Genomic DNA, 12,735 nt, shown 5'->3' with positions numbered 1-12,735 from the left:
ATAAACTCAATTGTTACAATATAGAAACCTGACCTTTTTATTACAAGAAAACCACTAAAGACAATAGATGCATGAAAGTAGTTCAAATGCACCCACTGCGCAAGCCCCAAAGGCACGTTATTTAAGACGAAAGTAATTTCATAGTATGACTTAGCCTCAGGTACACAACCTTTGACAGGCAATGATCATTAACTTGTGGATGCTCAAAACCTTTCTTGGCAGAAGTGTGCTCTCCAAAGATTTTTTTCCCATTGTCGTCTATGATTTCTTCTGATGGAGAAAAATATAAAACTGCTTAAGTAACCCATGTCCTGGCTATGTTCATAGGGATGATCATAGTATTACTAACAATAGTTAAAAATTAAAAGTTAAAAGAAGGACTTCTGGTAGACCAAGAAGACAGCTTTGGATACTCTAGGATTCCATCTCCCCGCAGAATCTTTGAATAAGCAGCAAAACAATGGTAGAGCCAGCTTCCTCAAAGCTCTGTAAAACAGCTAGAGGGGTGCAGTAACAGGAGGGTAACAAACCAAGAAAGAGCTTTAAAAAGGTAGGAGAATCTTGTGGTATCATGCTAGCAAGGCTAGCATGATACAACCTGCATTGTGTGGAGCTGGCCTTCACTTTCATTGTAGGTCCTATTCTAGAGGAAGAAGAGAAACCCCTATGTGCATACTGGGGTGCCTGTAAGTGGGTGCCAGTTTAATGGTAGGCAACATAAAGTACTGAACCATGACACTCCTCTCTGACTAGTCTTTCTAGAACTTGCCCTTCAGGAAAAAGCAACTTGCTAACTGCTAAAGAAATAAAAGAAACAGTCAAATTGAAGTGTCATGGGGCAAAGGACTGTCTACCTCAATGAATACAATAGTGCATTGGGGAGGGGGAATGTTTATTTCAAAGGGAGTACAGGGACCATTAGGATACCCGTAAAAGAGGGGATGTCCATGAGTGCATTCCCAATACAGGAAGGTTGCTCAAAATAGATAAAGAGGACCCTGTATTTTCACTTTAGTCTGATCATAGAAGGGCTAAACTCTGAAGGAGTACACAAACTAACACAGAGCTGATTAGAAAATACTACAAAAGATGGGTTTTTGTTTTTGTTTTTGTTTTTTTTTTTTTGCTTAGGAATGTTTGTTTTTGTTCGCTCCTGGCATTCAAGTAAATACCTGTCACATAACAAGCTAGATCCAAACTTAAGAAACAGGCATCTCAGGGACTCAATTCTTGGCAAGAATCCTGCCAAGCCACTGTTGCCTGCCCCCAAAGCCTTGAATCTTGACTATGACTGAATAACTATAGAGCTTTTAAGGTGTGATCATGTGATTGCGAAAACCTTGCTGACCTACACTCCTTTTATCCAGCATACAGATGAGAAAAAAAAACCAAAAACAAATAAATAATAGGGGTGGGGGGATGGGATATTCTTTTTCAGTTTCATTTTAAATTTTATTCTTATTTTTATTTTTTTTTGGAGTAATGAAAATGTTCAAAATCAATTGTGAAGATGAATGCATAGCTATACACTGATATTGTGAGCCACTGATTGTACAATTTGGATGATTATATGGTATGTGAATATATCATATATCTCAATAAAATTGAATGAAAGTGAAAAAAAATTCAGGAACCATCAATGAAGAGGACCAGACGTTGGGAAAACTAGACAAAGATTTTTTTTTTTTTTAATGATCTTCAGTATTCTCAAGGAGCTAAAGAAAAACAAAGAGATAGAAGAAAAGATATGAAAATTGCAAATGAGCAAAATGAGAATCTCAATAGAGAGAGAAAAAATTCAAAAAGAAATTAAACAAATATTAGAATTAAAGATCACAACAATTTAAATGAAATATTCCTCAGACAGTTTGAACAGCATATTGTAGCTGGCAGAAGAAAATAATGAGACAACTCAAATTATTCAGACTGAAAAGCAAGAAGAAAATATGAAAAACTGTAAGCACAGCCTAAGAGAACTGTGGGACACCAATAAGCACATGAATACATGTGTAAGAGTCTCAAAAGGAGAAGAAAGAGGGAAAAGGGCAAAAGGAATATTAAAAAAGCAATTGTAGAGCATTAGTACATAATTTGAAGAAGCCCAGCAAGTGCCAAACAGGATACATTTGAAGAGAACCACAACCAGACATATTGTACTCAAATTGCCAAATGCCAAGGACAAGGAGAAAGTTAAGAAAGCTGTGAGAGAAAAGCAGCATACCATGTACAAGGTAGTTCTAATAAGATTAAGTGTTGATATATCAGTAGTAAACATGGAAGCAAGAAAGCAGTGGGATGAAATTCTTAAAGTGCTGAAAGAAAAAAAATTACAGACCAAGAATTTGATATCCAGCATGATTGCCTTTTAAAATGAAAGAAAGATTAAGACATTCTCAAATAAACAAAGCTAAGATAGCATAATTCTACTAGAAGTGCCCTACAAGCAATGCTAAAGGGAATTCTTCAGATTGAAAGGAAAGGACACTAGACAGTAGATCAAAGTGACATAAGAAATAAAGATGTTGGTTAAAGGTAATCATATCAGGAATAATACATGCCAGTATTAGTGTATTGTATTTTTGGTATGTGTTCTCTAGAGAAACAGAACCAACAGAAGAGATCTGTAAATATGAGATTTATAAAGGTGTCTCATGCAACCATCACAATGGAAGAGTCCAAAATCCATAGGGAAGGCTGTGAAGCTGGCAACTCTGATGAAGGGTGTGGATGAACTTCACAAGAAAGGCTCACTGGTTGAAGAAGCAGTGAAAGAGTCTCTCTTCTTCCCTAAAAGCCATCAGCTGACTAGATTATCTCATTATGGGAGACACACCTTAGTTGACATGCACATGGAATCAGTCACAGATGCAATCAGCTGACTAGTGACTTAATACACCAGCCTTCAGTTTTATCAACCAGCCATGAAATAACCTTGCAGCAATTGTCAGGCCAGTGCTTGTCTGATCAAGCAACTGGGCATAATCATTTGGCCAAGCTGACACCAGAAAATAACCATCACAGCATGTAACCAATTCCTTACAGGTTCTAAAAGCAAATGCATAAAAAATAATGATAAATCTATGGCTAAGGATACACAATGTATAAAGCTACTATGATTTACAACAGGTATAACAAAAACACAGGGAAATGGAGGGGCATCAGAACACAGTTTGTATATGCTATTGAAGTTAAGTTGGCATCAAATTGCCCATGATTGTAATAGATATCAGGATGTTAAATTTAAGCACCATGGTAAACACAAAGAGAAACACAGAAGGAAATGAGAAGTGACTCAAAATGTTTCCCTACAAAAAAACAAATAAATATGAAAGTAGGAACCAATGGAAGAAGTGAAGGAAAAAAATGTTTAAAAAGACCAAATAGCAAAATGTTGGAAGAAAGTGCTGCGTTTTCAGCAGTTACTTTCAATGTTAATAGATTATACTTGGTAGTCAAAAGGGAGGAATTGGCAGCCATAAGTAGGCTAACAGTGAAAGGGTGGAAAAAAATATTCCAAGCAAATATTAACTAAAAGAGACCTGTGATAGCTTTACTAAAATCAGAAAAAATAGATTTTAAGTTAAAAAAAAAAACTGCTAAAAGGGATAGAAAAGAACATTAAATACTGATAAAAGGGTCAATTCAACAAGAATATATGCCAATTATAAATATAGACACACCCAACAGCAAAGCCCCAAAATACATGAAGCAAACATCGAAGGATTTGAAGGGAGAAATAAACATTCCTGTATTAATAGTAGAAAATTTCAATACTCCACTTTCAACAATGGGTAGAAAATTTAAGAAAATCAATAAGGAAATAGAAGACTTGTAAGATATTATAAGCCAACTAGATCTAGCAGACATATGTAAAACACTTCAACCAATAGCAGCAAAATATACATTCTTCTCTAGTGCACATGGATCATTATCCAGGACAGACTATATGTTAGGTCACAAAACAAGTCCCAATGAATTTTAAAATATTGAAATCATACAATGTATCTTTTCTGACCACAGCAGAATGAAGCTAAAAATCAATAACAGATGGAGAAACTAGAAAATTCACAAATATGTGGAAATCAAACACATTCTAAAACAACCAAAGGAAATTAGGAAATTTCTTGAGGAAAATGATACCAGAGAACACAACATAACAAAACTTATGAGATGCAGCAAAGGCAGAGCTGAAAGGAAATTTATAGCTCTAAATGCTTATATTAAAAAAGAAGAACAATCTCAAATTAGAAACTGAACTTCACGCCTAGAAACTGAAGAGCAAACTAAAACCAAATCAAGGAAAAAGAAGGAAATAATAAATATTAGAGGAAAGATAAGTGAAATAGAGAATTAAAAAAATAGACTCAATAAAACCAAAAGTTGCTTCTTTGGAAAGAGCAATAAAATAGACTAACCTTTAGCTAGACTGACAATGACAAAAACAGAGAGAGCACATATAACTAAAACCATAATGAAAGGGGGAAATTGGAAAAATTACTATTAACCCCATTGTAAAAAATATAATTATAACATTATACCATATACAATTATATGCCAACAAATTAGATAACATAGATGAAATCAACAAATTCTAATTAAAAACATCCAAACCACCTATATTATCTCAGGAGAAATTAGAAGATCTCAGACTAATAACAAATAAAGATATTGAATCAGTAGCCACAAGCATCCCAACAACAACAAAAAAAGGCCAGACCAGACGAATATTACAAAACCATCAAAGAAGAATTAATACAAATTCTACTCAAACCAATCTTACATTCTTTCAAAATATGTAAGAGCAGGATATACTTCATAACTCATTCTATGAGGTCATCATAACCCCAATACCACAACCAGATAAAGATATCACAAGAAAAGAAAATTACAGATAAATATTCTCGTAAGTATAGATGCAAAACTTTTTCAACAAAATACTAGCAAACCCAATCCAATAATGCTTTAAAGGAGTTATAAACCATGGTAAATAGGAATTTATCCCAAGAAAGCAAGTGTGGGTCAATATAAGAAAATCAATTGATGTGATATACCACATTAATAGAACAAAGTTAATAAAATCACATGATCATCTCAATCGATGTAAAAAAGACATTTCACAAAACCCAGCATAATTTCTTGATAAAAACACTCAGAAACTAGCGATAGAAGGAAACTTTTTCAATAAAATAAAGTACATATAATAAAAACCCACAGCTATCAGTACTCAATGGTGAAAGATTGAAAGCTTTCCCCCCAAGACCAGAAACAAGACAAGGGTGTGTCCCCTGTCACCACTGTTATTCAAAAGTGTACTGGAAGTTTTAGTAAGAGCAATTAGGCAAGAAAAAGAAATAAAGTCTTCCAAATTAGAAAGGTATGAATAAAACTTTTCCTATTTGCAAACGTCATGATCCTGTGTATAGAAAATCCTGGGGAAAAAAAATATCCACTACAAAGCTACTAGATAGATTCAATTTAAAGCAAGTGGAAGGGTTCAAGATCAATACACAGAAATCAGTGGTATTTCTATATACTAGCATATACTAGTAATGAACAATCTGAAGTGGTATTCAATACAACAATTCCATTTACAACAGTGACTAAAAGAAACAGGCATATAGAAATAAATTTAATCAAGGGTATAAAGATTTTTGTACATGGAAAACTACAAAACATTACTGAAAGAAATTGAAGAAGACCTAAACAAATGGAAGGACATGGAAAAGCCAATCAACAAATTCATGTGTAACGGTAAAGGGCTTTAAATAGCCAAAACCATCTTGTAAAGAACAAAGTTGGAGGACTCATTTCCCAACTTTAAAACTTATTTCAAGTGGTGGTAATTAAAACAGCATGGTACCAGCACAAGTACAGACATATGGACCAATAGAATCAAATTGAGAGTTCAGAAACAAACCCTCAAATCAATGGCCAGTTGATTATGAGAAGGGTGTCAAGTTCACTCAACGAGGAAAGAGTAGTTCTTCAACAAATGGTGCTAGAAAAACTACAGAGCCAAATACAGAAGAATGAAGGTAGACTTCTGCCTCATACCATATATAAAAATTAACTCAAAATAGATTTTGTAAATGCTCAAATATAAGAACCAAAATCATAAAACTCCTAGAAGAAAACATAGGCAAGTATCTTCAGGGCGTTGTGTCAGGCAATAGTTTCTTAGACCATATATTCAAATCACAAGAAGAAAAAAAAAAATAGAAAATGAGATTACATCAAAATTAAAAACTTTTGAGCATCAAAGGACTTTATTATGAAAGTGAAAAGACAATCTACTCATGGGTGAACATAGTTGAAAAGCATATCTCTGATAAGGGTTTAATTTTCAGAATATATATAACTCCTACAACTCAACAACAAAAAGGCAAACAACCTAATTTAGAAATAGACAAAAGATTTGCATAGATATTTCTTAAAAAAATAGACATCCATTAAGTGCATGAGAAGATGCTCAACATCATTAGCCATTAGGTAAATGTTAATCAAAATCACAGTGAGATACCATTTCATACCCACTACAATGAGTACTGTCTTTTTAAAAAAGCAAAAATAAGTATGGAAGAAGATTTGGGTAAATAGAACCCTCACACATTGTTGGTGGGAATATAAAATAGCAATACTGCTTTGGAAAATCGTTTGTTGGTTCCTCAGAAAGGTAGCTATTGAATTATCATATACCTGGCAATCCCACTTCTAACCATATACCAAAAAAACTTGAAAGTAAGGAATCAAATTGATATTTGCACACTGATGTCTATAGTAGCATTATTCATAATAGCCAAAAGGTAAAAGCAACCCAGTGTCCATAAACAGCTGGAGAAACAAATGTGATATATACAATACAATGGAAAATTATTTTGCTGTAAAAAGGAATAAAGTTCTGATGCATGCTACAATATGGATGAACCTGAAAGATATCATGTTAAGTGAAATAAGCCAAACACAAAAGGACAAATATTGTATAATTTCAGTGATTTAAAATATGCAAATTCATAAAGTCAGAAACTAGAATACAGTTTATCAGGGGGCAGGTGAGTTGACAAATTAGGAATTGATACTTAATTTCTATGGAGTTTTTGTTTGGGGTGATGTAAAAGTTTTAGTAATGAATGTTGGTGATGGTGACACAAACATTGTGAATGTTATATATACCACTGAACTGTATGCTTGAAAGTTGATAAAATGGGAAATTTTAGGTAGTATATAGGTTACTAGAATAAACATTTTTTAAAACCCATAGAACTGTCTAACACAGAGTGAATCCTAATGTAAACTATAGATAATAATTAGTAGTATAATTATAATAATATTGTTTAATCAACTGTAACAAAGTACCACACTAATACCAAATGTTAATAATACAGAAAATTGTGTGTGTGAGTGGAGGTATATAGGAACTGTGTACTATCTAAATAATTTTTCTGTAAACCTACTGCTGCTCTAATTTTTAAAAAATGTTTAAAAATTATTCATAAAGATAAATAGCAAAACAAAACAAAAAAATTAAGAGACAATGACATCCAAAACACAATTTACAGACAAATCCAGACAGATTGAGGCTAATTGTATCTAAACTTAGTCATTAATTGATTCAGAACATAATGATAGATTGAAAAGTTATATAAATCTCTATCATAAAGCAGCTTTCTAGACTCTGCTTACAAAATATTTCTGTCTTCAAGGCTCAGAGAATCTATGTAATGAAAAATAGTCACCTTCTTTCCTGCTCTAGCAATTTCTGAGCAAGATACAACTCTACATTAACAGATCCCCATAGTTCACAATAGCAACAACATAAAAAATAAAATAAAATTATAATATGTAAGAATATCTTAACAAATATTGTGGAAATACCAAGGAAAGAAAATTTTTAATTTTATTTAAAAAATATAACATGCATAGGAATAACTTTGTTCCTGAATTGGAAAACCAAATTTAGTGAAGATGCCATTTTACCCCAAATCAATTTAGCAGTTTAAAGAAATCCCAGGCAATTTTACAATGGCTCTATTTTTTTTCATTATCATTATTGTAAGAATATGTTACAATTAACAGTTTTATTATGGCATAATTTTTGTTTTATTATGGTATGGCATATAAACTTCACAGGGTTAGAGTGACAATTTGATAAGCTTTAGCATAAACATCAACTGTGAAACCATCACAACAATCAAGAGAATGAATATATCCATTACTCCCAAAAGTTTTTTCATGTCCCTTTATAATCCTTCCTTCCTACCTCACCTGCTTCCCTCTTTCAGGCAACAACTGATCTACTTTTTGTCACTATATATTACTGTGCATTTTCCAGAAATTTACATAAAAGGAAGCAAACAGTGTGTGCTCTTTTCTTTTACTCAGTTTAATTATTTTATGATTAATCTATGCTGCAACATGCATCAATAGTTATTTTTTATTGCTGAGGAGTATTCTATAGAAAGAGTAATCTATAATTTGTCTAAACATTTGACTTTTTGGTTTGGGCTGTTTCCAGTTTTTGTCATTACAGTCATTGTACAAACATTCACATACAAGTCTTTATGTGGACATCTTGTTTCGCCGGGGTAAATACCTAGAAATTAAATGGCTGGAATATATGGTAGATGAGTATTTAACTTCTAAGAAACTGCCAAATTGTTGACAAAAGTGATCGCACCATGTTACATTCCCATTAACAGAGTATGACTATTCCTTTCCTACTGACTCACCAAAAGCAGTCTTTTTTAATTTTCACCCTTCTCATAGGTATTCGATGTTCTCTCTTTTTTTTTTAACATGGGCAGGTGCCAGGAATTGAACCCAGGTCTCCAGTAAGGCAGGCGAGAACCCTGCCAGTGAGCCACCGTGGCCCACCCTCTCTTGTTCTTTTAATTTGCATTTCTTAATTACTTATGATGTTGAACATTTCTCATGTGCTTATTTGCCATTTGTATTCCTTCTTTGAAGTTTCTGTTAAAATGTATTTTGTTCATTTTTTTTGTTATTTTTGAGTTTTGAAAAATTTTATGTATCCTCTCAAAAAATAATTTAACAAACATATGATTTGCAAATATTTTCTCCCAGGGTGTGGCTTGTCTTTCATTCTCCAGGGTCTCTTGCATAACAAAAGTTGTTAATTTTGAAGAAGTCCAAATTATCATTTTTTTATTAATGGAAGACGCTTTTAGTGCCTAAAACAAGAAACTGTCACCAGATACAAGATTTTCTCTTGTGTTTTGTGTACCTTTAGAGATAACCATATTATTTTTATTTTTTAGTTTGTAAATGTGGTTAATTATATTTATTAATTCTCAAGTGTTAAATCAATCTTATATTCTTGGGAAAAATCCTCTTACCCTACCTGCAAGCGTACAAGTTAGCGTTCCACAGTTCGTAAATATATATGTTTGTATATATGTGTGTTTTTGTGTATGTATATCCAAGGCCTTCTGGATCAGAGAAAAAGACAGCTTGTTAATTGCAGCAAAAAAAGAGGACCATCTTAGTGGTAGTAACCACTTCCCCAGTCTCCCTGAGCAACGTCAATGAGAACTAGATGCTTCTGTGCATGGGAATCACAGGAGAGGAACACCAAAATTATGAGACTTGTAACTTGTATGGGGGAGCTGGCACATATACTCATTCCCTCTTCTCAGATAAGAGAGAAAAAGATCATTATTCTGTAATGTAAACAATTATCTCCAGAGGAAACAAGTCTCTAAATCTGTAGCTTCCAAAGTCTTTGCTATTAAACATGTTCTCTTGCTCTGAAGATCCAAAGCATGCAGAAATGTTAAAATATTCATGGAGGATTGTCTACCAATACCAAATATCAATCCCCTATTATAAACATAACCAACTCCTGTCCTCAGGGGGAGTCCACCAAAATTACCATAACTACCTCATCAAGAAGAAAAGTAAAGACCACTGTTCCCTTTAGTATGTCCAGGCCTTCTCTAATTGGGTAGAAGAATTTGATTCAGAGGTGCAGGTTCCTTCTATCTTGTGGCTCTGCAACCCCTAGGGCCTTGTCTTCATCTTAAAGGTCAAGGGTGAGTGTCCATATCCAGTTTCCAGTTAGAAGAAGGAGACAGAATGTAAGAAAGGCCTAGCTTCTCTTTTAAGAGACCCAGTATATATATGGCTGTGGTAGCCAGTCTCCAAGATGGCTCCTCAATGAACCCCACCTCCTATGGGGTGTCTATGCTCTTGTTCAGTACACTCCTTCATTGAATAGAGCTGATTGTGTACCCAATACAATATTGCATAAATGACGGTGAATGACTTTTTGAGACTAAGTCACAAAAGATATTGCAGCTTCTCTCTTGCTGTCTTTGGACACTTATTAGGGAAAACCTGGCGCCAAGTTCTGAGACACTTCAGTAGCCTTCTTGAGAGGTCCATGTGGCAAGGAACTAAGGTATCCTTCTAATGGTTGTGTGAGTGAGCCATCTTAAAAGTGGAACCTCCAACCCCAGCCAAGCCTTTAGATGAAAGTAGCCCCTCTGATATCTTGACTGCAATCTCATAAAATACCCTGAACCAGAGCTATGCAGCTAAGCCAATCATGAATTCCCAACCCTCAGAAACTGTGAGATAATAAATATTCATTGTTGTTTTAGGCCACTAATTTGGGGTTAATTTTGCATTACTTCCACTCACATTTAATTAGTGAAAATTTAGTCACTTTGATCACAAGATCAAGCAAGTCTAGGAAAATGTGCAGGAGATAGATGGAAAGAATATGCTCAACTGTTAAGTGATAAAAGATCTGTATAAACTTATCCCATTGTAAAACAAAACAAGTCAGTATTAATAAATAAATATGCATGGAAATTTTTGAAAAAAAATGTGCCTTAGCTGTAAAAATGGTTGCTTCTGAGGACATTCACTTTCTCTTTATACAATTTGGATTATTGCTTGAATATTTTTACTATTGCTTGAATATTTTTACTATTTTACAAAAATCTTGTATTATTTGGATTTTTTATAATGAATATCTATTACTTTTATAGGGATATGTACTAATAAAATGTAAAAGACAATAAACATAAATATATTCCTTGGGAAAAAACCCTCTCTTTAAAATCCTTTCACAAATCTGTCTTTCTCCAATGCTATGCTTCCTTATTTCAGGCCTTTGTCATTTATCACTTAGACTAAGATTCAACAAACTCTTCTTGTAAAGGGCCAGATAGTAAATATTGTTGGCTTGCAGGCCATAAGGTTTCAGTTCAACTACTAATTCTGCTATTGTAGCTTGAAAGCAGCCATATACAATTCTAAATTAATGGGTGTAGCTGTGTCTCAAGTAGACTTTACTTACAAAAACAGGGAGTGGGCCACCCTATGAGCCATAATTTGCTGATCTCTCACTTAGACTACCGAAAAAAAACTTCTAAATTATCTTTTTGCCTGCAATTCCTTTTGCCTCCAATCCATACTCCATACTGCCACCAGAATATTTTTACAGAATAGAAGTGTGATGATGTTCCTTCTTTTATTTATAATTGTTTATTTCCCAGTGCTCAGAGGACAAAGCCAAGACTTCATGGGCCCTTCACAAACTTCATTCATCTCACATTTTCAACTTCATCTCCTTTTACCCCCATCTCTTTCTATCCTCTACTCTCCCATATCTCATACTGTTTTTACATATGCCAATTAACTTCTTCATACTCTATGTTTTTGCTTAAAGAACCCTGGAAAATCCTTGGGTTTTAAATAACCTCACTATTACATTTCAAGACCTAGAAGAAATACGATCTGTTTTGTGAAGTCTCTATGACCCTAATAAATAAAACCGACTGCTCTCTCTTCAATGTTTTCACAGTCTTTGTAGATTAAATAGTGTCCTGTATTGTAATTATTTCCATTTGTGCCTCCCAATTATACATGGCATACCACAAGGGTTGAGACTATGCTTTTGAATTCCTGAAATGAAACACAAAACAGTATCAAGAACAGGAATTCAGAAATGTTTATTGAGTGAATAAACAGAGAGGGGTATCCTTTTGACCTCTTAGGTTTTCCAAATTAGGTATAAAAAATGTCTCCTTATGATGAGAATGAACAATATGTATTCAGCTTGGATCCTTCTTTCTTGTTTTTCATATTTCTCCATTATTTAAAACCTAAAGCAAATAAGATCATATAGCTAATATCAACTTCTTGAATTTCATTTGCCATCAGATCCAAATAACAGTCTAATTCATTCAGGTATGGCTTATCTTTGCTTTCTGGTATATATATATATATCTAAAAAATTTACCCTCGCCACATGTTCACCAAATTGTGAGACACTGGACTATGCGGAGTATATTTCTGAAAGTCTAAGAAATAATTTGATGCAAAAACAAATGAGTCCCTAAAGCTCAATCTAGGCCTCAAACTGAAAGCTCATAATACACCTCAGCTATGTTTGGCACTCTTTCACAGGGCTCATACATAGAAGAAATCTTACCTTATAAACAATAAACTATCAAAAACCTTTATTATGGGCTCACTATATGTTATAGACCTTCATATGCAATATATCATTTGATGTAATCCTTCCTCAGTCCTTTTAGAGGATTGTTATCACTAATTTGGTGATGAGGAAATTGAGGCTCAGAGACGTTAAATATTTTGTCCAGTGCCATAGTAGACAAGGGGGTGGATCTGCTCAGACTTAGTCCTTTGGATTTTAAATCCTGTGTGTTTTCCTCATAATGCAGCTTATCCTCATCTTCCCTAGAT

General features: G+C 33.8%; 1 protein-coding gene and 1 long non-coding RNA gene across 11 annotated transcripts in view; one reads left to right on the top strand and one right to left on the bottom strand.

Annotated features, from left to right (window-relative positions):
- GRIK2 (glutamate ionotropic receptor kainate type subunit 2) overlaps window positions 1-12,735 on the bottom strand; it is a 1,225,242-nt gene that overhangs the window by 1,177,760 nt on the left and 34,747 nt on the right. Inside the window, exon 1 of one of the 9 annotated variants that reach the window (XM_077162499.1) lies at window positions 170-245. The exons of the other annotated variants lie outside the window; for them this stretch is intronic. The gene's annotated coding sequence lies outside the window, so the exon portion shown is untranslated. Of the gene's footprint in view, window positions 1-169; window positions 246-12,735 lie in introns of those variants that run through there. 9 annotated transcript variants of the gene reach the window in all.
- LOC143684999 (uncharacterized) overlaps window positions 1-12,735 on the top strand; it is a 76,092-nt gene that overhangs the window by 42,772 nt on the left and 20,585 nt on the right. The window lies entirely within an intron of this gene.

This window comes from Tamandua tetradactyla, chromosome 5 (assembly GCF_023851605.1).
Source record: "Tamandua tetradactyla isolate mTamTet1 chromosome 5, mTamTet1.pri, whole genome shotgun sequence".
Taxonomy (NCBI): Eukaryota; Metazoa; Chordata; class Mammalia; order Pilosa; family Myrmecophagidae; genus Tamandua; species Tamandua tetradactyla.
This window is presented reverse-complemented; position numbering and strand designations above follow the sequence as displayed.